Source organism: Amborella trichopoda, chromosome 3 (genome assembly GCF_054954075.1).
Source record: "Amborella trichopoda isolate Santa Cruz 75 chromosome 3, AtrichopodaSantaCruz75HAP2 v2.0, whole genome shotgun sequence".
Taxonomy (NCBI): domain Eukaryota; kingdom Viridiplantae; phylum Streptophyta; class Magnoliopsida; order Amborellales; family Amborellaceae; genus Amborella; species Amborella trichopoda.
Genome location: NC_142338.1, coordinates 50,796,611 through 50,822,013, shown reverse-complemented (window position 1 = coordinate 50,822,013; position 25,403 = coordinate 50,796,611). Strand labels below are relative to the sequence as shown.

The 25,403-nt window shown below is 31.4% G+C and overlaps 1 long non-coding RNA gene across 1 annotated transcript; it reads left to right on the top strand.

Annotated features, from left to right (window-relative positions):
* Nucleotides 1–6,997: 6,997 nt before the first annotated feature.
* On the top strand, nt 6,998–25,063 carry LOC110006813 (uncharacterized). Its single transcript, XR_002280096.2, has 3 exons — nt 6,998–7,133; nt 8,083–8,132; nt 24,513–25,063. It is a non-coding gene; the product is annotated as an uncharacterized LOC110006813 (long non-coding RNA).
* Nucleotides 25,064–25,403: the final 340 nt, after the last annotated feature.

Genomic DNA, 25,403 nt, shown 5'->3' with positions numbered 1-25,403 from the left:
AATAAAAAAACACCTAACAAGGAACAATTAGGGGTAGATATGTAATGATAAATGCAAGGCATCCGGGTGCCAATAAAAAATACTCATTGTTCTTCCTCATTACTAATCCGGCGTGTGTTCGTTATTTATGACCAAGGAAAGTTATTTCCTTTAGTGGGTTGGGGCCCCTTGGGATTCAAATTACTTAAAACAATATTGGATTTTTCATCCTTTCCAACCTGAATAAGGGCAATTTATAAAATTTTTAAGTTTTTTTTTTTTTATATTTTTTTTAAGTAGGTACCAGAGAATAAATTTAGAAAGCAACAATTGTAATGTTAAATGAGATTGTTGAGTACTTTAAAGATTTTGACAAATGATTTGAAAAAAAAGGATGGTGCATATAGTATGTCTTGTTGTCCATTCTATAGGTTCACGATTCATTATAAGATATTGTAAAGTTTTACGCTGGCTGTCTACTGAACGCAACTCACCTCCTATACCGGGGTTTTGAACGGGTTAAGGGAAAGTGTAAGGTCCTCACCCTTCTTAAACATAATATGTTACAAGATGCATTATTTTATCGTTGATATTATGTTTATTTCAAATTTTCCCTAGGTCTTCAGGTTGGTTTTGTAGCATCAAAACAACTATTCTATTAAGTTTTTAATGTGCACCTTTTTATGTATAAAAAGGAGGGTTTTTTATGTGCACCTTCTTTTTGTATTCCAAATTTTGCATTTAAAGCTCGATGATTTTTTTTTTTTGTTGTTGAAATTATACCAGGTTGATGATCTATATGGCCCTTTTCCTTTAATTAATAGTTTCCTTTTATTTGAAACTATTAATCACTAACCTCGCTTTTCTATGGTATGTAGGATATGTGGCAGTGGATGCACTATCGGTTTCCAAAATGATGATAAGTGAAAAAAGTGGATTTTTTCATTGGACCCAGTTTCTATACGGCCAAGCCTGCATATGTAGAAATGCGGGAGATAGATTTTTTACTCAATTTTTAAAGACATGTAATCCCTAACATGCATATCATGAATATGAAAAAATAAGTAAGTTTTAAAAACTAAAAATAATAATTCTATTGTAAAAACATTTGGTCCGTTAATTTCCATTGTTTTTAGATGGAACACCTACTTGCATTCATCTTTAAAATGGATGCTTTATACTTTTTGGACCGCATATGTAGTCATGCGATCAAGCCCACATGAAACAATTTTCCTTTTTTATTTGCATCTTATTTCTTTAGGACTAATTACTTGTACAAACAACACACTAGGTGCAACAAGGGACCATGAAGAGGCTTCTTATTAATAAATTTCTAATTGTAATAAAAGAAAAAAATTATACAAGGTGCAAATTTTGTACTATTGAAGTAAGGTGCACTTAAAGATCATCTAGAAGAGAGTATTCTGATGTTGGATAATACTGTAATTTGATTATCTCAACCTCAAGATGAGTAGATATCAAGAAAAAAAAGAATTTTAAAAATTAACTGGACTGCCATTTTTTGAATTTTAAATTTTATAGCGAGGGATAAAGATAGATTTTTAAGCTATCATAAGATTTTCGACACCAAAACTACATCTACGAACAAAATTTAGATGTGTGCCTTCTATGGTTATAAGGAGGTCACCTTAAACAAGCTCATCCCACAATAAACAATGGCATATATAACAGCATGCCTCACTTTCAAAACATGTTACGTTCCAATAAATTGTTTAGGAGAATTATTAGCGTGAGGCTTAGTACAATTAAAAATAGGGATCTTATATTATAAGACCATATTTTTAGTACAAAGAGGTCACAATAATTTTTAAATATTGGATGTGAAATTCAATAACTTCAAATGTTTTACAACATTCAAGAAAATTCATGTGGGGATTTGTGCTTAATCCCTATCCATTCAATTTTACATCTAATGGTCAATAACAATTGTGACCGCATTGTACTAAAAGCAAGTGGTCTCTTTGTATACATTTCCTTAAAAATAAAGTTGTTGGGCTACACCTCTAAACTGCTCGTAAATACCTATTTTCACTATTGATTATGAATTTGGACACTTCAAAAAAAAGGTGCGGATCCAACAGATTTGTGACCACTAGAAAATTGATGGTCCTCGTAATATATTACAAGATGCATTATTTTTCAGGTTGAAAATCTTTTTTGTTTTTCAAAACCATAAATGTCGAGGTCAGAATGATCAATATGTGATTTTAATTATATAGGTACTTCTAATCATGGTAGTGGTCCTTCCAAACTGGAAAGATGAGTGCTGAACTTATACGCTAGCTATCAGCTGATGAGAAATCAAGGCAGGCCCTTAAAGAATGAAAATCTATGTCCAAATGGACAATTATTTTATGAACGAATTTATAACCGGTTTAGAAACTATTCAAACTTTTTAGGTTGATATGAATCCATACAGATAGATTAATAGTGTGGCATATCCGATTCAGAGAAGATCAATCGTATTGCCCCATTATCTAAAGGGTTTATATCCAATAAAACTGGATGTCAAGTTCTATAGGATAGCTGTGAGACCAGCTTTGTTTTATAGGGTAGAATGTTGGGTGACCAAGAAACAACATATCTATAGGATAAGTGTAGCTGATGAGATGGATGAGTAGCAAGACAAGAATGGGTGGAATTTGAAATGAATATATTCAGGAGAACTTGGGTGTGCTCTAATAATATGCGATAAAATGAGATAAAGTAGTATTATGTAGGTTGACCATGTGTGGTGCAAACCTAGTACAACATATGTTAGGCGGTGTGAGTTGGTTCAAATAAAACGCTAACAAAAGATAAAAGAGTAGACCCAAAAGAACATGGTTGAAAGTAGTGAGAAAAGATATAAGAACTTATGGCTTCACTGAGGATATGGACCATGATAGAGCATAATGGCAAACCATGACTCATGTAGCCGATCCCAAATAGTTTTGAAAAAAAGTTATGATGCTGATGATGATGATCTAAACGGATTATATAACATAAGACGATCTATCTTTGGAACAAATAGATCATAACTAATCCTAGCCATTAAATGTCAAATCGAATAGCTTAAAATATACCTTAGAGTTCAATTTTTTTTTTTTTTTTAACTTTCAGCTTAATCAATCACACACTCTTGGCCTTTTGATTTGAAATCTAACAGCCAGGAGTGGCTGTGAGCTCCTTATACAAAATATAAATTGTGTTATTGTATATATTTCCTTATCTAAATTATCTTGATACATATCTTGATTTTACCCACTTTATGTTTGACGATAGTGGAATCAAAACAATTATACCTCTCACTGATGAACACCAAGTACAATATAACAACCACACTTGGGTTAATAGTGTTATAACGTTCAGTTAGGTGAGTCGGCCATCTGGGAAAGAGGTCTAGGTCGATGATTCATTGATCTGGATCAGCGAACCAATTGATCTCTTCTTCAATTCTCCAAGGGCCTGGTTGATAACTAGAAGCAAGTTTATGAACTATAAATTGGAAGTTCCTCCTTGCTGGGAAGATAGAAGTTACTGTAAGAAAGTCATGATTTTCGTGTTTGATAACCTCTTGGGAAGTTAAAAAAATTCCTGGTTTCTGTGTTTGATAACATGATGGAAGATTAACAAGTGATAGTGAAAGTTGCAAAATGTAGAGCACAGGTTTCCCAAAACAGTCATTCACGCCCTAAAATGTCAATAGAGAGTAAATGTAAAACTCCCTAAAAAGTTAAAAACAAGTACTTCAATAAATCTCACGCCATGAACTATCTATTCAGTTGTCAATAGCAGATCAAATACACCAATTTTTTGCAAAAAAAACAACCTAGAGCAAAACATATGATATAAATTGTGATGAAAAAAATCACTTATACCCATCTAACAAGAGAGAAAAAAGACAAATCTTGGGCATCCACTCATCAACAATCTGACAAAAAAAAAAAAAAGAAACACAAAGGACTAAATTTTTGTTCGAATGGCTACATTTTCATGTTGAGAAGGCCTTCACAATAAATAAAAAATTCAAATCAGATTGTGGCGATCTTTAATGTCCATCGATGCCGTAATTAGAAAGGATCCATTCACACAATTAAAAAATTACATGTTTAGTGCATCTAGTAAGAGATTGAAAACCAAGACTGCTTAGGCATCCATTCAAATATCGAAAGAACAAACAAAACATGAATAGTAATAAGTAAGTTCCATTTTTTAAGAACTACTTTCCCGTTATCAAACACGCCCCAAGGGAATTGGTCGATAAAAAATAAATAAAAAACTCAAAAAATAAAAAATAAATTTTTTTTTTTTTTGGGAATTGGATGATATGGCCCTTGACAAAACCGGCAAATTCTATCATAGAATCAATCCGTTCCATTGGAATTAGCCGATGTCGGTGAATCATCGATCTAGATCAACGAACCGACCGATTTTCTCCTCCAATTCTCTTGGAAGAGAATCGGTCGATAAAAAATAAAAAAAAAATGTCGGAACTGATATGACAAAACTAGCCAGTTCTGTCCGATTCCAATTCTGACTAGGAACTAACTTGGTCACTACTGGTTCCCAATGAATTCAGCGATTTCAATTTGGATTGCTAGTTTTCACTTATTAGGTAGGGGTCCTTTTGAAGCAGTTGCATGTTTGGTTTGTATGAAACAAAATTCGCGTAAAGACCTCCCCCATGTGATTGGGTATGAAAATTTTTTCATACCAATTGGCTGCCATCTTTATGGCAAAATTTTCTCTGATAACCAATTGGTGTGAAAAAATTTCTATGCCGAATCACATGGGGTAGTTCTATCATGTGAAAATGTTTTCACGAAAATAAAATCATACGAATGCCCAAGAGCTTTAAAAATACTAGATGTGTCTGCCTAGTTTTAAAGTTGATGGAAGTTCAAAGTTTCAAATAAATTCAGACCATACAGATTGGAGCCCCCATTGTCTGTGTGAGATTTTGAAAATAACTTGATATGAGAGAATTCTGATGTATTTTCATCCTAATTTGAATGAGATGCCCAAATTTGACAGTTAGTTCAGATTGGTGCCCTATGCATCTAGGTTAACTACTGGTCATAGTGCAAACCAAATTTAGCAAATTTCAGGCTCAACTACAATAAGTTATGGGAAACTTTCAGTCAAACTTTGCCATTGCAACTCATATTTGCCCCAAGAAACATGTTCACACGCTTACCTTTTCGATTTAGAAATTTTTCTGAGAGTGAAGCCAAGGAAATTCTAGCCCACAAAAAATTACTATTAAACTTAAGCAAACATTTAGCCAAACGGATTGCTTCTTCTTCCCTTAGAGGTGTAGTTACAAAAAATTACTATTAAACTTAAGCAAACACTTTTTTGTAGTTGCAAAAATGGATTGCTCTCCAATGTCTTTGCTTAAGAACTCTTTTAACTTCTAACTCATCCATATGACAAAAGATAAATCCAAACTTCTTAAATCATAAGAAAGCTATCATGCTCTATCAACCTAGTTGCTCAAACCAAAAAAGGGTCATTAGATGGGAACAAAAAGGACCAACCAACAATATAGCAATATGCTTGGAAGTACGAGAACCGAACTACATCTCAATTAACAAAAAAAATAGTTTGACCCTTAAGGGAAAAAGAGCTAAGATATAATTTGAACTTTTAACTTAGTCCACTTTTGATTGTGAAATCTAGGCGAATGAACTCATTTTTTTTCTCCTGAAATTTATATCGAAGAAATCAGTCTTGTGCTCCAGGAAATACAAGTATGTTGTACATCTACAGGAGTACCGTTGTAAGTCCCTTCCATGTGTATGTGGGAGGGACCGCATCTTTTCTAGATTTCTATTCTTTTTTCTTTTTCTCAAATTTATTTTTGTTTGATGTATCACCATCTTCATATTGGAAAGTTGTTGTATGCACCAGGGGACGAATTTTTAAATTTGTATTCCCAGAGGTATAAAACATCAATCTTAAAGATGGATTCATATGAGTGGTTTCTCTCGAAAAAGTTATAACCAATGGTCTAAATATTTCCTTCATAAAATTATCTGTTTTAATTTTTAAAATTTGTTTTTCTAATAAATTCATGATATCCTCGTTAAAGATTATATGTTCCTTAAAAATTAAGTCTAAAATTTATCTCAAAAATGAATTTTTAAGAGATGACTCATCTCTATATATAAGTCCTATGAGTCCCATGACTCGTAGAAGCCCTTTCCCTTTCTAATTACTATGTCTCCATAATTATCATGAGGAAAATTGTTTCATGCAAATTGGACCGCATTTCTACATATGCGGTCCAAGACGTGTAAAGCATCCATCTTAAAGATGGATGCAAAATAATAAAAATTAATGGTCTAAATATTTTTTTATTAAGATTATTATTTTTAATTTTTAAAATTTATTTATTTTTTCATGTTAATGATCTCCATATTAGAGATAACGTGTTTTTAAAAATTAAGCCTTCAAATCTATCTCAAAAATAGATTTATAAAGAGGTCCGTATTTCTACATATGTGACCTTGGCCACGTAGAAACCGGGGCCTTACTATGTATGCCAGCCAATGTTACCTAGAGAGAGAGGGACATAGAGAGAGAGAATTTTGAAAGAAGTTGCCAACCGTTGGATGTAGTTTTGGCAGAGTCCGATGTCCCAACCAATGAACCGTCACAAACAAATGACCGTTGAGAGGGGTGCCTTTATGTATCTCGACCGGACAAGAACGATGCCATTTGAAAACCAAAGTTAACGAGCTTAGAGAGAGAAAGAGAGAAGAAGAGAGAGAAAGAAAAGAGAGATAGAAGAGAGAAGAGGCAGAAGTATAGAGGGACGAAGAGAGACAAAGAAGAGAGAAGAGGCAGAAGAATAGAGAGAAGTAGAAGGAAAGAAGAGAGAAGAGGTAGAAGAATAGAGAGAAGTAGAAGGAAAGAAGAGAGAAGAGGCAGAAGAATAGAGAGAAGAAGGGTTAGTGATAGAGAGGGAGATAGGACTAGTTTTTTCTTGCTCTCTTCTTAGTTCACTCTTCTCACAGTAGCAAAAACCCTAATTTTTAAATGCACGTCCATTTTTTATTTTCTTCTGTTATATCGAGATGTTGCTTTTTGGCAAAATTTGGAAGAGGAGATGGCAACAACCAGGAATGTAGTGCCCCTAATCATAGGTAATAGATCGTTTTAGGGTTTATTTATTTTATGGTGAATTCTTTGAAATTTTAGCTGCTTGCTCGTGTAGAATCTAGTTTGTTTTTTTCATTAGGAAGGAATTTTTATATTCTTTTGATTTTTTTCATCCCCAGAGTTTTTGACTCAGAGGTTCATTTGCAACTGATTCTGTGAAATTTTCACAAAATTGATTCATAATCAGTTTCTTTTAACATATTCTGTTAGAAATCTTAGAATACTTAGTGTACTTTTCTTCTCTGTCTGATGTATTTTCAAGAACATTTCCTTAATCAGTTTTAGGGTTTCATTGGCTCAGTTTTTTTATTTTGTGGCCTCAAGATTTCTTCCATGGCCATTTAATTTTTGTTTTTTCCATATTTTTACAGACTCTATGTTCCATGGCCCTAGTAACAGAGGCATGACTTTTAGGATTTATTTTTTATTCGGTACGTAAGGGTTATTTTCTTCTTCTAAAACTTGTTCTAACCTAAAATGGGTTTAAGTGTTTTTCATATTTTTGAGCTCACAACCACTGTTGTTAGATGCCCTTTTTCTTTTTCTTTTTCTAGTTGTGCTCTCGAGAAAGACTTTCCAGATTTAGTTTTAGGATTTCACTGGCTCAGTTTTTTTTATTTTGTGGTCTCAGGGGTTCTTCTATGGCCAATTATTCTTTTGTTTCGACCTAATTTTTGCTTTCCCTATCTCTTTCTCACGAAGCTTTTTCAACACTCCAATTCCTGTTTTTGACTAAAATTCTTTTATAACAAGAAACCTCTCCCTCAGATCTTACAAGGTCAGCTAGGAACCCATTCATATTTATTTCTTGTAGAATCACCCCTCTCTCCCTCCTTTCTTTAAGAATTGGATTCTCTCTCTCTCTCTCTCTCTCTCTCTCTCTCTCTCTCTCTCTCTCCAAATCTCAAATTGCATTGCTCTTTTGGTTTTTAGAAGTTTTGGAGCTTCTGGTCAATGGACAGGTGGCTGTTGCAGCCAATAAGGTAAATTAACAGATCCCCCCTTCCCCGTCTTTTTTTTATTGTTTTCCTCTCAATTCTTACCATTTGAATCATTATCTTCCCTGTGAATGATTTTCCTTCCATATACAATTTTCCAAACTGAGATAAAATCAGGTATTAACGAAGGAGATTATTTCTTCTAGCTGTCATCTCGAATCAGATAAGCCTAAGCAAAATTCCATATTACTTTGTATAGAATTAGGCATAAGAATGAATTTATTCTCTTGATGATTTGGGTATGCTAAATACCCAATTGTGATAGTCCATCTAAATTTTTTATCTTATTTGTACTTGGTATTATTATTATTGATGAGCTTCATCTTCATTGAGTTTGCTTGTAAATCAACAAGCATGAAAGCACCTTATCAATGAGGTGGATCTCTTTATGTTATTCGATATTCGAGATCTTGATCTTGATCTTGCAAGCTTGATTTGCTTAATGGTTCTTTTTTCTCTAGTATACTACTACTTCTTCTTTCATGCAAATATGGAGTAAATTTTCTGGAGCTTTTCTTGTAGTTTGCAATTTTATTAAGTAACTTTTTCTTAACACACACACACTCTTGCTTCTTTCATGCAAATATGGAGTGAATTTTTTGGAGCTTTACTTATGGTTTGCAATTTTATTAAGTAACTTTTTCTTAACACACCACACACTCACACTCACACTCACACTCACACTCACACACACACTCACACTCACACTCATACACACACACACACACTCACACTCACACTCACACTCACACTCATACTCACACACACACTCACACTCTTACTCACACACACACTCATACACTCACACACACCCACACCCACACCCACACCCACACCCACACCCACACCCACACCCACACCCACACTCACACTCACACCCACACTCACACTCACACTCACACCCACACCCACACCACACTACACTCACACTCACACTCCTACTGACACTCACACTCACTCGCACACACACACACACATGTATACTCGAAACTCACACATACTCACACTCACACTCATACTCACACTCATACACACTCATACACCCACTCACATACTCACACACTCATGCTCACACTCACACTCACACTCACACTCACGCTTGCGCACACTCACACACTCTCACACTCACACACACTAAAACTCACACTCACCCATACTCACACTCACACTCACACTCATAGATATATAGTACACTTATATGCGTATTGTGTATGGACTGATATGTTTATACATACGATTTGTATATACTGATATGTTTATGCGTGTATGTATACAATTTCTTGCTATCAGTTATATACAATTATCAATGTATATATACACTGATACGCGCACGGACAAGCACCCCTACGAGTTGATAAGTGCATATATACTGTGTATGTATACACTAATGCATGCATTATATACACACTGATATATATGACCATATAGACACTTATTAACACTTTATATATATATATATATATATATATATATATATATATATATATAGCATATATACAATATGTATATACTGATATGTTTATGCGTGTATGTATAAGATTCCTATCAGTTATATATACACTGATATGCGGACGCATATGCACCCTTACGCATTGATAGTGCATACATACATTTCTATATACACTAATATATATGACCATTTGGACACATGTTATCAGTTTATACAGTTATTAGTGTTTATGTACACTGAAATGTATATATGCACACTCATATACATATATATAATGAGTTAATATATGCACTAATGTATAAGACCATGTATATACTTATTATCAGTGATCTATACAGTTATTAGCTCAACTTGTATACGTATTGATGTATAGCAACATATACCATTGTTTTCAGAGTACATATATATATATATATATATATATATATATATATATATACAGATGCATATAAGCATATATACGTTAGTTATCAGCTATATATACAGTTACTTGTGTATAAAAACACATTGAAATGTGTGTATGTGTGTGTGATGTTTGCATATATATGATGTGTATATACAAATTTGTGTGTATGTATAAAGTGCATAACTATATATATACAGTGCATTAATATATACATTTTTATATACTATCACCTCTAATTTGATATGCCTCGGCAAAATTTCATATTACTTTGTATAGAATTATGCATAAGAATGGGTTTCTTCTCTTGATGAATTGGGTATGCTAAAAACCAAATTGATATAGTACATGTAAATTTTTTATCTTATTTTTACTTTGTTATCTTATTATTTATGAGCTTCATCATCATCTAGTTTTCTTGTAAATCAACAAGCATGAAAGCAACTTATCATCGAGGCGGATCTCTTTACGTTATTCGGTATTTAAGATCTTTATCTTGCAAGCTTGATTTGCTTAATGGTTCTTTCTTCTCTAGTATAATACTGCCCTTGCTCCTTTCATGCAAATATGGAGTGAATTTTCTGGAGGTTTACTTGTGTTTTGCAATTTTATTAAGTAACTTTTTCTTAACACACATTCTCTTGCTTCTTTCATGCAAAGAGGGAGTGAATTTTCTGGAGCTTTACTTGTGGTTTGCAATTTTATTAAGTGACTTTTTCTTAACACACACCACACACACACACTCACACTCACACTCACACTCACACTCATGTATAAGAATGGGTTTATATATACACTAATGTATAGAAGACTATGTATGTACTTATTATCAGTGATTTATACTGTTATTAGCTTAATTTATGTACGTATTGATGTTTAGCAATATATACCATTATTTTCAGAGTATATATATATTGACGCATACAACCATAAAATACATTAGTTTTCAGCTATATATACATACTAGTGTGTAAAAATACATTGATATGTATGTGTGTGTGTGTGTGATGTCTGTATATTTACGATGTGTATATTCGGATTTGTGTGTATGTGTAAAGTATATAATTTCATATATACAGTGCATTAATATATGCATTTCTGTATATGACTAAATATACACTTATTATCAGTTTATACATTTATTAACGTATATGTACACTGATTTATATACTGCAAGTACACACACACTCACACTCACACTCGCACTCACACACACTCGCCCTCACGCACTCACACTCACACTCACGCTCACACACACACTCGCACTCGCTCACACACACACTCGCACTCACGCTCACACTCACACACACTCACACTCACACTCACACTCACACTCACACTCACACTCACTCTCACAGTCACTCACATTCACACACACTCACACTCATACTCACAGATATATAAACTATCACCTCTAATCTGATAAGCCTATACAAAATTCCATATTACTTTGTATAGAATTAGGCATAAGAATGGGTTTCTTCTCTTGATGAATTTGGGTATGCTAAATACCCAATTGTGATAGTCCATGTAAATTTTTTTCTTATTTCTAGTTGTTTTTATTAATATTGATGAGCTTCATCTTCATCAAGTTTTCTTGTAAATCAACAAGCATGAAAGCAACTTGTCATCGAGGCGGATCTCTTTACGTTATTTGATATTTGAGATCTTGATCTTGCAAGCTTTATTTGTTCAATGGTTCTTTCTTCTCTAGTATAGTACTGCTCTTGCTTCTTTCATACAAATATGGAGTGAATTTTCTGGCGCTTTACTTGTGGTTTGCAATTTATTAAGTAACTTTTTAACACACACACACTCTTGTTTCGTTCATGCAAATATGGACTGAATTTTCTGGAGCTTTACTTGTGGTTTGCAATTTTATTAAGTGACTTTTTCTTAACACACACACACAAACACCATACACCACACACATACACACACACACGCAGACACTCACACTCACACTTACACTCATAGATATATAGTACACTTATATGTGTGTTGTGTATGGACTGATGTATTTATATATATGATATGTATATACTGACATGTTTATGTGTGTATGTATACAGTTGTTTCAATGTATATATGCACTGATACGCGTACGCACATGCACCTTTATGTATTGATAAGTGCATATATACTGTGTATGTTTATATTAATACATGCATTTTATATACACTGATATATATGACCATATCGACACTTATTAGCATTTTATATATGTATATAGTGTGCATATATATGATATGTATATACCAATATTTTTATGCATGTATATATAAACTTCCTATCAGTTATATATACATTGATATGTGCACACACATGCACCCTTACGCATTGATAGTGCATACATACATTTCTATATACACTGATATATATGACTATATAGACACTTATTATCAGTTTATACAGTTATTAGTGTTTATGTACACTAATATGTATATACGTACACTCATATGCATATGTATAATGGTTTATATATTCAATATTGTATAAGACCATGTATATACTTGTTATCAGTGATATATACAATTATTAGCTCAATTTGTGTACGTATTGATGTATACCAGTATATACCATTGTTTTCAGAGTATATATATATACTGATACGTATAACCATTCAATACATTAGTTATCGGCTATATATATAATTTATAGTGTGTAAAAATGCACTGATATGTGTTTGTGTGTGTGATGTCTGTATTTATACGATGAGTATATACGGATTTGTGTGTGTGTAAAGTGCCTAACTGTATATATACAGTGCATTAATATATACATTTTTATATACATTGATGTTTATGACCATATATATACACTTATTATCAGTTTATACCTTTAGTACGTATACGTACATTGATTTATATACTACACACATACACATGCACTCATACTCACACTCACACTCACACTCACACACACTCACTCACACGTACACAAACACACTCGCACTCACTCATACACACTCACACTCGCACTCGCACTTGTACTCGTACTCACACTCACACTCACACTCACTCACACTCACAAATTTATGTACTATCACTTCTAATTTGATATGCCTCGGTGAAATTCCCTATGACTTTGTATAGAATTAAGCATAAGAATGGGTTTCTGCTCTTGATGAATTGGGTATGCTAAATACCCAATTGTGATAGTCCATGTTAAAATTTTTATCTTATTTGTACTTGTTTTTATTATTATTGATGAGCTTCATCTTCATCGAGTTTTCTTGTAAATCAACAAGCCTGAAAGCAACTTATCTTCGAGGCGAATCTCCTTATGTTATTCGATATTTGAGATCTCGATCTTGTTAGCTTGCTTTGCTTAATGATTCGTTCTTCTCTAGGATAGCTCTTGCTTCTTTCATGCAAATATGGAGTGAATTTTGTGGAGGTTTACTTGTGGTTTGCAATTTTATTTAGTAACTTTTTCTTAACACACACATTCTTGCTTCTTTCATGCAAATATGGAGTGCATTTTCTGCAGCTTTACTTGTGGTTTGCAATTTTTTATGCAACTTTTTCTTAACACACACATGCATACTAAACACATACTCACCTTCATACTCGCACTCACACTGATGTATAAGAAATGGTTTATGTATACACTAATGTATAAGGCTATATATGTACTTATTATAAGTGATATATACAGTTATTAGCTCAATTTGTGTACGTATTGGTGTTTAACAATATATACCATTGTTTTAAGAGTATATATATATATTGATGCATATAACCATACAATACATTAGTTATCAGCTATATATACAGTTACTAGTGTGTAAAAATACATTGATATGTATGTGTGTGTGATGTCTGTATATATACGATGTGTATATACGGATTTGTGTGTATGTGTAAAGTGCATACTTTCATATATACAGTACATTAATATATACATTTTATATACATTGATATATATGATTAGATATACACTTATCATCACTTTATACATTTATTAACGTATATGTACGTTGATTTATATACTACAAACACACACAGACACGCACTCACACTCACACTCACACTCACACTCATAGATATATAAACTATCACCTCTAATACGATAAACCTAGACAAAATTCCATATTACTTTGTATAGAATTAGGCATAAGAACAAGTTTCTTCTCTTGATGAATTTGGGTATGCTAAATACCCATTTATGATAGTCCATGTAATTTTTGTTTCTTATTTGTACTTGTTTTTATTAATATTGATGAGCTTCATTTAAATCTAGTTTTCTTGCAAATCAACAAGCATGAAAGCAACTTATCATCAAGGCGGACACTTTACGTTATTTGATATTTGAGATCTGGATCTTGCAAGCTTGATTTGCTTAATGGCTCTTTCTTCTCTAGTAAATTACTGCTCTTGCTTCTTTCATGCAAATATGGAGTGAATTTTCTGGCACTTTACTTGTGGTTTGCAATTTTATTAACTTTTTCTTAACACTCTTTTGCTTCTTTCATGCAAATATGGAGTGAATTTTCTGGGCCTTTACTTGTGGTTTGCAATTTTATTAAGTAACTTTTTCTTAACACACTCTTACACACATACACACTCACACACACGCACACACTCACACTCACACTCACACTCACACTCGCACTCGCAATCACAGATATATAGTACACTTTTATGCATGTTGTGTATGGACTGATGTATTTATATATACGATATGTATATACTGATATGTTTATACGTGTATGTATATAGTTGCTTAGTATCAGTTATATACAATTATCAATGTATATATGCACTAAAACGTGCACGTATGTGCACCCTTTCGTGTTGATAAGTGCATATATACTGTATATGTATATACTAATACATGCATTCTATATACATTGATATACAATTATCGATATATATATGCACTGATACGCGCACGCACATGCACCTTTACTCGTTGATAAGTGCATAATAACTGTGTATGTATATATTAATACATGCATTCTATATACACAGATATAAATGACTATATAGACACTTATTAGAACTTTATATGTATATAGTGTGCGTACACACACGCAACCTCACACTAATTAGAACTTTATATATATATATACGATATGTAGACACTAATATTTTTATGCGTGTATATATAAACTTCCTATCATTTATATATATACTGATATGCATACATAGTCATATATATTAGTTTATATATACACTAACATATATGACTATGTATATACTTATTATTAGTGATAAATACAGTTATTAGCTATATTTGTGTACGTATTGATTTAGCAATATATACCATTATTTTCAGAGTATATATATATATATATATATATATATATATACTGATGTATATAACCATACAATACATTAATTATCAGCTATATATACAGTTACTGGTATTTAAAAATACATTGATATATGTGTGTGTGTGATGTCTGTATATATATGATGTGTATATACGGATTTGTGTGTATGTGTAAAGTACATAATTTCATAAATACAGTGCATTAATATATACATTTCTATATACATTGATGTATATGACCAGATATACACTTATTATCAGTTTATACATTTATTAACGTATATGTACACTGATTTATATACTACAGACACATACACATGCACTCACACTCATACTCACACTTACACTCACATTCACATATACACACACACTCACGTTTACATATACACACTCGCACTCACACTCACATTCACACACACTAACACTGACACTCATACTCACAGATATATCAACTATCACCTCTAATCTGATAAGCTTAGACGAAATTCCATATTACTTTGTATAGAATTAGGCATAAGAATGGGTTTCTTCTCTTGATAAATTTGGGTATGCTAAATACCCAATTGTGATAGTCCATGTAAATTTTTTTCTTATTTCTAGTTGTTTTTATTAATATTGATGAGCTTCATCTTCATCGAGTTTTTTTGTAAATCAACAAGAGTGTGAAAGAAACTTGTCATCGAGGCGGATCTCTTTACGTTATTTGATATTTTAGATCTTGATCTTGCAAGCTTGATTTGCTTAATGGTGCTTTCTTCTCTAGTATGGAGTGAATTTTCTGGTGCTTTACTTGTGGTTTGTAATTTTATTAAGCAACTTTTTCTTAAGTTAATTTTTTGGAGCTTTACATGTGGTTTGCAATTTTATTAAGTAACTTTTTCTTAACACCCTCACGCACACACACCCCATACACCACACGCACACACACGCACACACACTCACACTCGCACTCACAGATATAGAGTACACTTATATGCGTGTTGTGTATGGACTGATGTATTTATATATATGACATGTATATACTTATATGTTTATGCGTGTATGTATACAGTTGCTCGCTGTCAGTTATATACAAAATTATCAATGTATATACGCATTGATATGCGCACGCACATGCACCCTTACGTATTGATAAGTGTATATATACACTAATACTTGCATTCTATATACACTAATATATATGACCATATAGACACTTATTAACACTTTATATATATATATATATAGTATGCATATATACGACATGTATATACTGATATTTTTATGCGTGTATGTATAAACTTCCTATCAATTATATATACACTGATATGCGCACACACATACACCCTTACGCATTGATAGTGCATACATACATTTTTATATACACTGATATATATGAATATAGACACTTATTATCAGTTTATACAGTTATTAGTTTTTATGTACACTGATATGTACACGCACACTCATATGCATATGTATAATGGGATAAACTATTGAATCCAAATTGTTCACAAAAATCTTCTAACTCTTTCCTCCCTATGATTCTTTGTTTATCTAATTGCCTTCTAAGTTTGAAGTCTGTACGCAAAGCCAGACCCTCAGCAAAAATTTCTGCTGACAATTCACCTAGAGTATACAAAGAATAAGGAATGAGCCCCCAATGTTTGTTCTTGAGCCTGGTTTTGACCTTTTCTGCAAAAAGATGTGGTAAACCAGCAATAATTTTTTCCTTCCAATGATCTGATTTAGTATCTTTTCTTGACAGTAGTCTTGAGAAGAATACATCCTTATACCATTTGTAATGAGAGTTTTGGACACCTAAGATTGGATAATAAATCCTCGGATCTTGCTGCTAACAAAGCAATACTTCCTACAAAATGGAGAGTTATAGTATAGATCAATGTATTAACTGCATCTCCTTCTTGTATTATATTTTCTTGGCCATCTTCTCTTTTGACTATCCATTGTTTTGTAGCATTTAGTATTTGATTTTTTGAGTCTTCATTCATATGAAAGCCCCACCAACCTCTTAACCAACCAGTGAATCCACAAATTATTGCTTTGGCTATCTCATGGTCTTGATTTCCACTTGCCTTGTAGGCGGTGGCGTACATAGTTAAATGTTTCATGAGATTTAGGATTTGGTTTTCTGCCATACCATCAATATTCCAATTCACTATGGATTTTCCCGAGTAAGAAACTGAGGTTGATATCAAATCTTCTTTTATATGTAGATCTGCGGGGGTAGGTCTAGGATAGTACGTTCGAGTTTGGGATACAGGTCTCACCTTTTTGCCATAATCAATCTTATTTATTTTGAAGCTTTCAGTTTTAAAAGTTTTCTCCATTTCTTCAATCTTTTCATTAGGTACTTTTTCAAGGACCTGAACATCTCCTTTTTGGGTTTTAGAGGAATGAGGCTTATCATCAATATTCAATTTTTTCAATCTTTTGACCAGCTCATCTATTAGTTCACTATTCTCCTCTTTTTTCTTTATCCCTTGCAGGCTGAATTTCACTATCTCAATTGTTGGAGGAGGTTTGAATAGAACGACTTCCTTTTTCCTATCTATGTTCCTGGGTTCAGGAGCTGGTTTCAACTTATTTATGGCATTTTCTATTTGAGTGGTTTGTTTTCCTATTGTTTGGAGGAAAATGTTTGTGTAATTATTTTGTTCAATAATATGAGGTATTCCATCAAGTTTGGCCACGCTTTGATCACTATCTTTGGGTCCTAATTTTAGAGGTGAGGCTCTAATCTCAATTTTTTTTCCTATAATTTTTAAACTAGTCTCCAGGGGGATGAATGGACTCAATAGTTTCTCCCTTGGAGGTCTAAAATGTTTAAAAGGATTTTCTATCATATTTACTTCAGACTTTGGGATTTTGATATTATAATATTTGGCTATGTATTTTAACTATTTGAAGAATTTAACAGTTGCCTTATGTTTTACCATAAATCTGTTAAATTTATAATGAAAGGCATCCCTTAATGGTTCTTTAAATTCTTTAAAAAACCATTCTCTTATTAATTTGTTTTCTTCAGAGTGGAAGTCTTTTTTAATCCATTCTTTGTCAATTACAAATTTTTCTTTTTGAATGACATTAATATCAAAATCTAGGTCAGAAGGAGTTGGATCTTGTTCTTCTATTTTCGAAGAACCTGGAGTTTCAACTTTATAAACTAGTTGCTGAACTTGATTTGGGGTTCTGTGTAGTCTTTCGATGATAGTCCTTCTATGAGAAGATAATCTTTCATGTTCTGACTGTGGGATCGAAGAGATAGAAAATCTGGGAGGATCCCTAACACTAGGTTCAGCTATTTTTAGTGTGGTATTTCTGGAGGATAAAAAACTGATTTTTATCTCTCTATCAGAATATTCTATTATTTGTTCAGGGTCTTTTTTTTTTGGAGTTTTCATTTGAGTTTCTCCTTATCCTGGGTTTCCATTACAGAAATACTTTGTTTTATAGTTTAGTTTATATATATATATATATATATATATATATATATATATATACTACACATACATGCGACTTGCTTGCTATCAATTGTATACATTTATCATTGTATATATATACACTGATATGCGCACGTAGATACACCCTTACACGTTGATAACTGTGTATAGATTGTGTATGTATGTATTTATACAATAATACATGCATTCTATGTACACTGATATATATGACCATAAAGACACTTATTAGCAGCTCACATATAATACAGTGTTTATATATGCGATATGTATATACTGATATGTTTATGCATGTATGAATGCACTAGTTATCAATTATATATACCCTGATATGTGCACGCACATGCACCTTTATGTATTGATAAGTTTATATATACATTTCTATATACACTGATGTATATGACCATATGAAAACTTATTATCAGTTTAAGCGTATATACACACTAATATGTATATACGTACACTCGTATGCATATGTATAATGTGTTTATATATGTACTAATCTATAAGACCAAGTATATACTTATTATCAGTGATATATATAATTATTAAAACAATGTGTACATATTAATGAATAGCAATAAATATTATTGTTTTCAGTGTATATATATATACACTGATGTATATAACCATACAATAAATTAGTTATAAGATATATATACAGTTACTAGTATGTAAAAAATATATTGATATGTATATGTGATGTCGATATATATGAGATATGTATTAACTTGTCTGCATATATATTATATGTACATATTGATATGTTTATGCATGTATGTAAACAGTTGCTTGCTATTAGTTATATAATATAATCCATGTATATATACACTGATATGCGCACGCACATGGATCCTTATACGTTGATAAAGGCATATATACAGTGTATGTTTACACTAATACATGCATTCTATATACATTGATATATACACTTATTCATAGTTTAGATAGATATATACAGTATGTATATGTAAGATATGTATATACTGATATGTTTATGTGTGTAAGGATACACTTGCTATATGTTATCTATACATTGATATGTGGCAAATGCACCCTTATGCACTGATATGTTAAAACATACATTTCTATATACTATTTATATATATACCATATAGACATTTATTTTCAGTTTATATAATTATTAGCGTATATGTATAATGCGTTTATATAAACAGTAATCTATAAGACCATATATATACTTATTATCAGTGATATATACAGCTATTAATACAATTTGTGTACATATTGATATATAGCAATACATACCAATGTTTTCAGTGTATGTATGTATACTGATGCATATAATCAGATAATACATTAGTTATCAGCTATATATACAGTAATTAGTGTGTAAAAAATACATTGATATGTGTATGTGTTAATGTAATGTCTGTATATAAACGATGTATATATAAGGATGTATATGTGCAAAGTTCATAGCTACATATATACATGTATATAAAATACATACATTACTGTATACATACACTTTATATATATACACAAATCAACGAGTATGGGTGCATGTGTGTGCGCATATCAACGCATATATACACCGATAATTGTATATAACAGATAGCAAGTAAGTGTATATGTGCATGCATAAATATTTCACTGTATACATATCGTATATATACACACATCAATCCATACACAACACGCATATATGTGTAGTATATGAATATTTATATGTGTGTGTATGTATATTTATATGTTAATAACTATATAAACTGATGATAAGTATAAATATGGTCATATACATCAACGAATATAAAAATGTTTATATAAGTGCACTATACATATGTAGTTATGCATTTTACACATACACACGTATCAATATATACACATGGTATATATATAGACATCATATATACACATATCAATGTATTTTTTATACAATAATAATTGTTTATATAGCTGATAACTAATGTATTGTATGGTTATATGCATCAGTATATACAGTGAAAACAATGGTATATATTGCATTACATTAATATGTACACAAATTGTGCATGTAATTGTATATATCATAGAGAATAAATCATACATGATCTTATACATTAATGTCGAGATAAACACATTATATATGCATATGAGTGTACGTATATACATATCAGTGTACAAATACGTTAATAACTATATAAACTGATAATAAGTATATCACTGTATATAGAAATGTATGTATGAACTTATCATGCGTAAGGGTGCATGTGTGGCACATATCAGCATAAATATCACTGATTATCAATTTATACAATTAATAATGTATATCTACATGGATTTATATACTACACACATATACATACATTTATATAAATTTATATATACTATATCTATATGCATGTTGTGTATGGACTGATTAGTGTATATACATGATATGTTTGTGTGTATGTATACACTTGCTTGCTATCAGTTATATATAATTTTCAATGTATATACATAGATATGTACACATAGATGTACCCTTGCATGTTGATAAGTGTTATATATTGTGTAAGTATATATTTATACACTAATACATGCATTATATATACACCGATATATATGACCATATAGATACTTATTAACAGTGTATATACTGATATGTTTATGCGTGTATGTACATACCTGCTATCAATTATATATACCCTAATATGCGCACGCACATGCACCCATATGCATTGATAAATTCATACATATATTTCTATATACACCGATATATATGACCATATAGATACTTATTATCAGTTAATACAGTTACTATCGTATATGTACACAGATATGTATATACGCACACTCATATGTACATGTATAATGTGTTTATATGTACACTGATTTATAAACTACGTACATACATACATACATATATATATACTACACGTATATGCGTGTTGTGTTTGGACTGATGTGTATATATATATATACGATATGTATATACTGATATGTTTATGCGTATATGTATCTAGGCTTGCTATCAGTTATATAAAATTATCAATATATATATACACGGATGTGTGTACGCACATGCACCTTTACGCGTTGATAAGTGCATATATACAGTGTATGTGTACACAAATACACTTACCATACAGACACTTATTAGCAGTATATATATATATATATATATATATAAACACTACGCAACACCTATAAGTGAAAATGAACAGTGATTGCGCCTATCCCCATCATCGTCCAAAGTTTATCGCGCGGTCGTGATTGTCTAGTAGTGTTTCATTTTTCATTTTTTTTACAGCTCGGAATGACTTAAAATTTAGAGCGTGTATTCATCAAAAATAGGGGAATCTTCGAAAAATATACAAAAAAATATTTTACACGAAAAACATTGACCAAAATACCCTTAAAATATTTTAGGGGTATTTCGATCAATTTAGTTGTTGCAGATAATTTTTTTATATTTTTAATAGATCCACCTCAGTAAGATGTACATACTCTCCAAATTTTAGGTCATTCTGATTTATAAGAAAAAATAAAAAATAAAACACTACCAAACAATCGTGACCGCGCGATGAAGTTTGGATGGTGACGAGGGTAGGCGAAATCACTATTCATTTTCGCCTATAGGTATGGGAAGACTTATATATATATATATATATATATATATATATATATATGAAAAAACTTGGGTGAGCCCACTAGCTCACAGAAGAGCATAAGCCCAATGGCCCATATTGAATCCTGGCCGATCTGACAGTCGAGAGTGTTTGAATTTTAATTTTTTTCTACAAATCCAAATCATTTGAATTTTTAGGTGAACGTTCTTCTCATCAAGCCACATCTAATAAAAATATAAGAAAAATTATCAGCAAAATTAAAAATGATCAAAATTTCCCCAAAAAATTTATGGGGGCATTTTGGTTTTTTTCAATGTAATTTTTTTAAATATTTTTCAAATATTTATCTATTTTTATCGACACATCTAAAATTTTAAGTGATTTAGATTTATAAAAAAAATTAAAATTAAAATACTATCGGGCATCCGTGATCGCTAGATCAGCCCAAGTATTTGGCTCACCCTAGCATCTTCCATATATATATATATATATATATATATATATATATATATATATATATATATATAGTTTGTATATATAAGATATGCATATACTAATATGTTTATGTGTGTATATATACACTTGCTATCCGTTATAGATACTGACATGCGCACGCACATGTACTATTACGTATTGGTAGTACATACATATATTTCTATATATATTGATATACATAACCATATATATTTATTATCAGTTTATACAGTTATTAGCGCATATGTACACTAACATTTATGTATATTCATATGCATATGTATAAAGTGTTTATATATACACTAATGTATAAGATCATGTATATACTTATTATCTGTGATATACAGCTATTAGCACAATTTGTGTACGTATTGATTTATAAAAATATATACTATGGTACTCAGTGAATATATATACATATATATATATTTCTGGAATTCTGATGGAGCATTTTTCAAACCAAATGGCATAACATTCCATTCGTATTGTCCAAATGGAACATTAAATGCAGTCTTATATTTATCTTGTTCTTGGATTTGTATTTGCCAATAACCAGATTTCATATCAAATTTGGAAAAGATACATGCTTGAGCAACTCTATCTAATAAATCTTTTTTATTAGGAATTAGATATCTTATCCATTTTAAAACTTTATTTAAAGGTTTATAGTTAATAATAAGTCTAGGAACTCCTCTTTCTTTTTCAGCATTTTTATTGACATAAAAAGCTGCACAGCTCCAAGGTGAGGAGCTTGGTCTTATTAGTTTTTTCTGCTGGAGATCATTAATCTCTTGAAAAGAGTAAGTGATCAACACACTTCTCAACAAAAAGAACCGACCATTTCAGATCTCAAACAAGAGATCAAAGAAATAAAGACTGAAATAGTTCAATTAAAAAATAGACTTAAATCATTAGAATTACAACAAATGTCTCAACAAGATTCAGATACAGATGAAATAGACTTTGATGAATTAATGAAAGTTAATCCATCATTAGATATCCCTGAATCATCAGAAGCCAAAATAATACCTCTTCCTTCTGTGAATCTAATAGACAAAATAGTAGTTCAAAAATGGTTTGTCCATGTAAAGATAATTGTTGCTCAAGATTATAGTTTTGAAACACCAGCTTTAATAGATTCTGGAGCTGACTTAAATTGTATATATATATATATATATATATATATATATATATATATATATATATATATATATATATATATATATATATTCTGATGTATATAATCATACAATACATTAGTGTGTAAAACAGACATTAATATGTGTGTGTCTATATGGTCATATATATTAATATATATAGAAACGTACGTATACACTACCAATGTGTAAGGGTGCATGTGCATGCGCATATCAGTGTTTATAGATAGCAAGTGTGATACATAAACATATCAATATATACATATCTTATATAGACACAGTATATATGTATATATATATATTTGCTGATTTGATGGTTTTTTATGATACTGTATTCGGGTCGGGCCAGTTTAGTAGAGAGATGGTTTTTGAGACATTCCATGGGCCGACTGATCTTCAATGTCTTCTGGTTCTGATTCTATTGTTGTTGAGGCTGATCCTTCATGATGTACTTGGGCTGTCTCAGCTTCTTCTGAAAATATTTTGAGCAACTATGTTTCTAATTTTGCTTTCGTTGCCTGTGGGTTCTCCCTTTTCATTATGGATATATATTCTGATAAATTATTTGGGTTGTCAAATGAAACAGATATATTTTCAAGAGGTATTTCCTTAAGGATAATATTGTCGGGCTCAAGTTGGTGGCAGACAAAGACATCCCACTATTTTACTGATATCTGTTTTCCCAAGCATGGTATATATTGATAATTATTGGTTATATTGGGGGATATTGCATATTGTCATTTCAGTATCCAAGGTATTTGGTATAATGCAACAAAATACATATGATAATGCATATTGGGATTACTCCCATTGAACTCAATGAATTTATCTTCAGAGGTTTGTAGGATGTCGGGCATTATTTGGGTTCTGGAACCCCAAACCATAAACCAGTCCTTAAACCAGTTAGGGAATGGGTTTGATACTGGGAGTTTGAATTGTAAAAACCAGGTATGAGAATAATATTGGTTTTGAATTGTAAGCACTTTGTGCCACGCTTCAATATATTCAGAATAACGAAAATGTTTATTTGGGAATTCTGGGGATATTAATCTTTTTGCCCTTGATGGATTTGAACCCCATTCATGAAAATGTAATATCTTTCATATTTGTAATTTTGAATATGAAATTATTCTTGAATTCTTTTGGTAATAATGTGCAATTGTCACAGAACTTGTTTCAAGTAAAATCATTTCAAACCATTCCCTGGTTTTATACCAAAGGAAGGATTCAGGTTATTACATAAATAATGTCTGGCTAGGATATTTGGGTTTTCAGCCACTTGATTATTTTCAATGATAATATCGTCAATAAAAGCAGTTATTTCATATTGAGATTTGGTTTTTGGTTTTTTTGGCACAGAAGATTGTAAGAATAATGGTGTTCTTGGAGATTGTGGGGGTGGTTGGCTTGAATATATAGGATAGACTGGACTATTTGGGTCAGTTGGAGAATATGGTACTAGAGTTTTAGTAGGGCA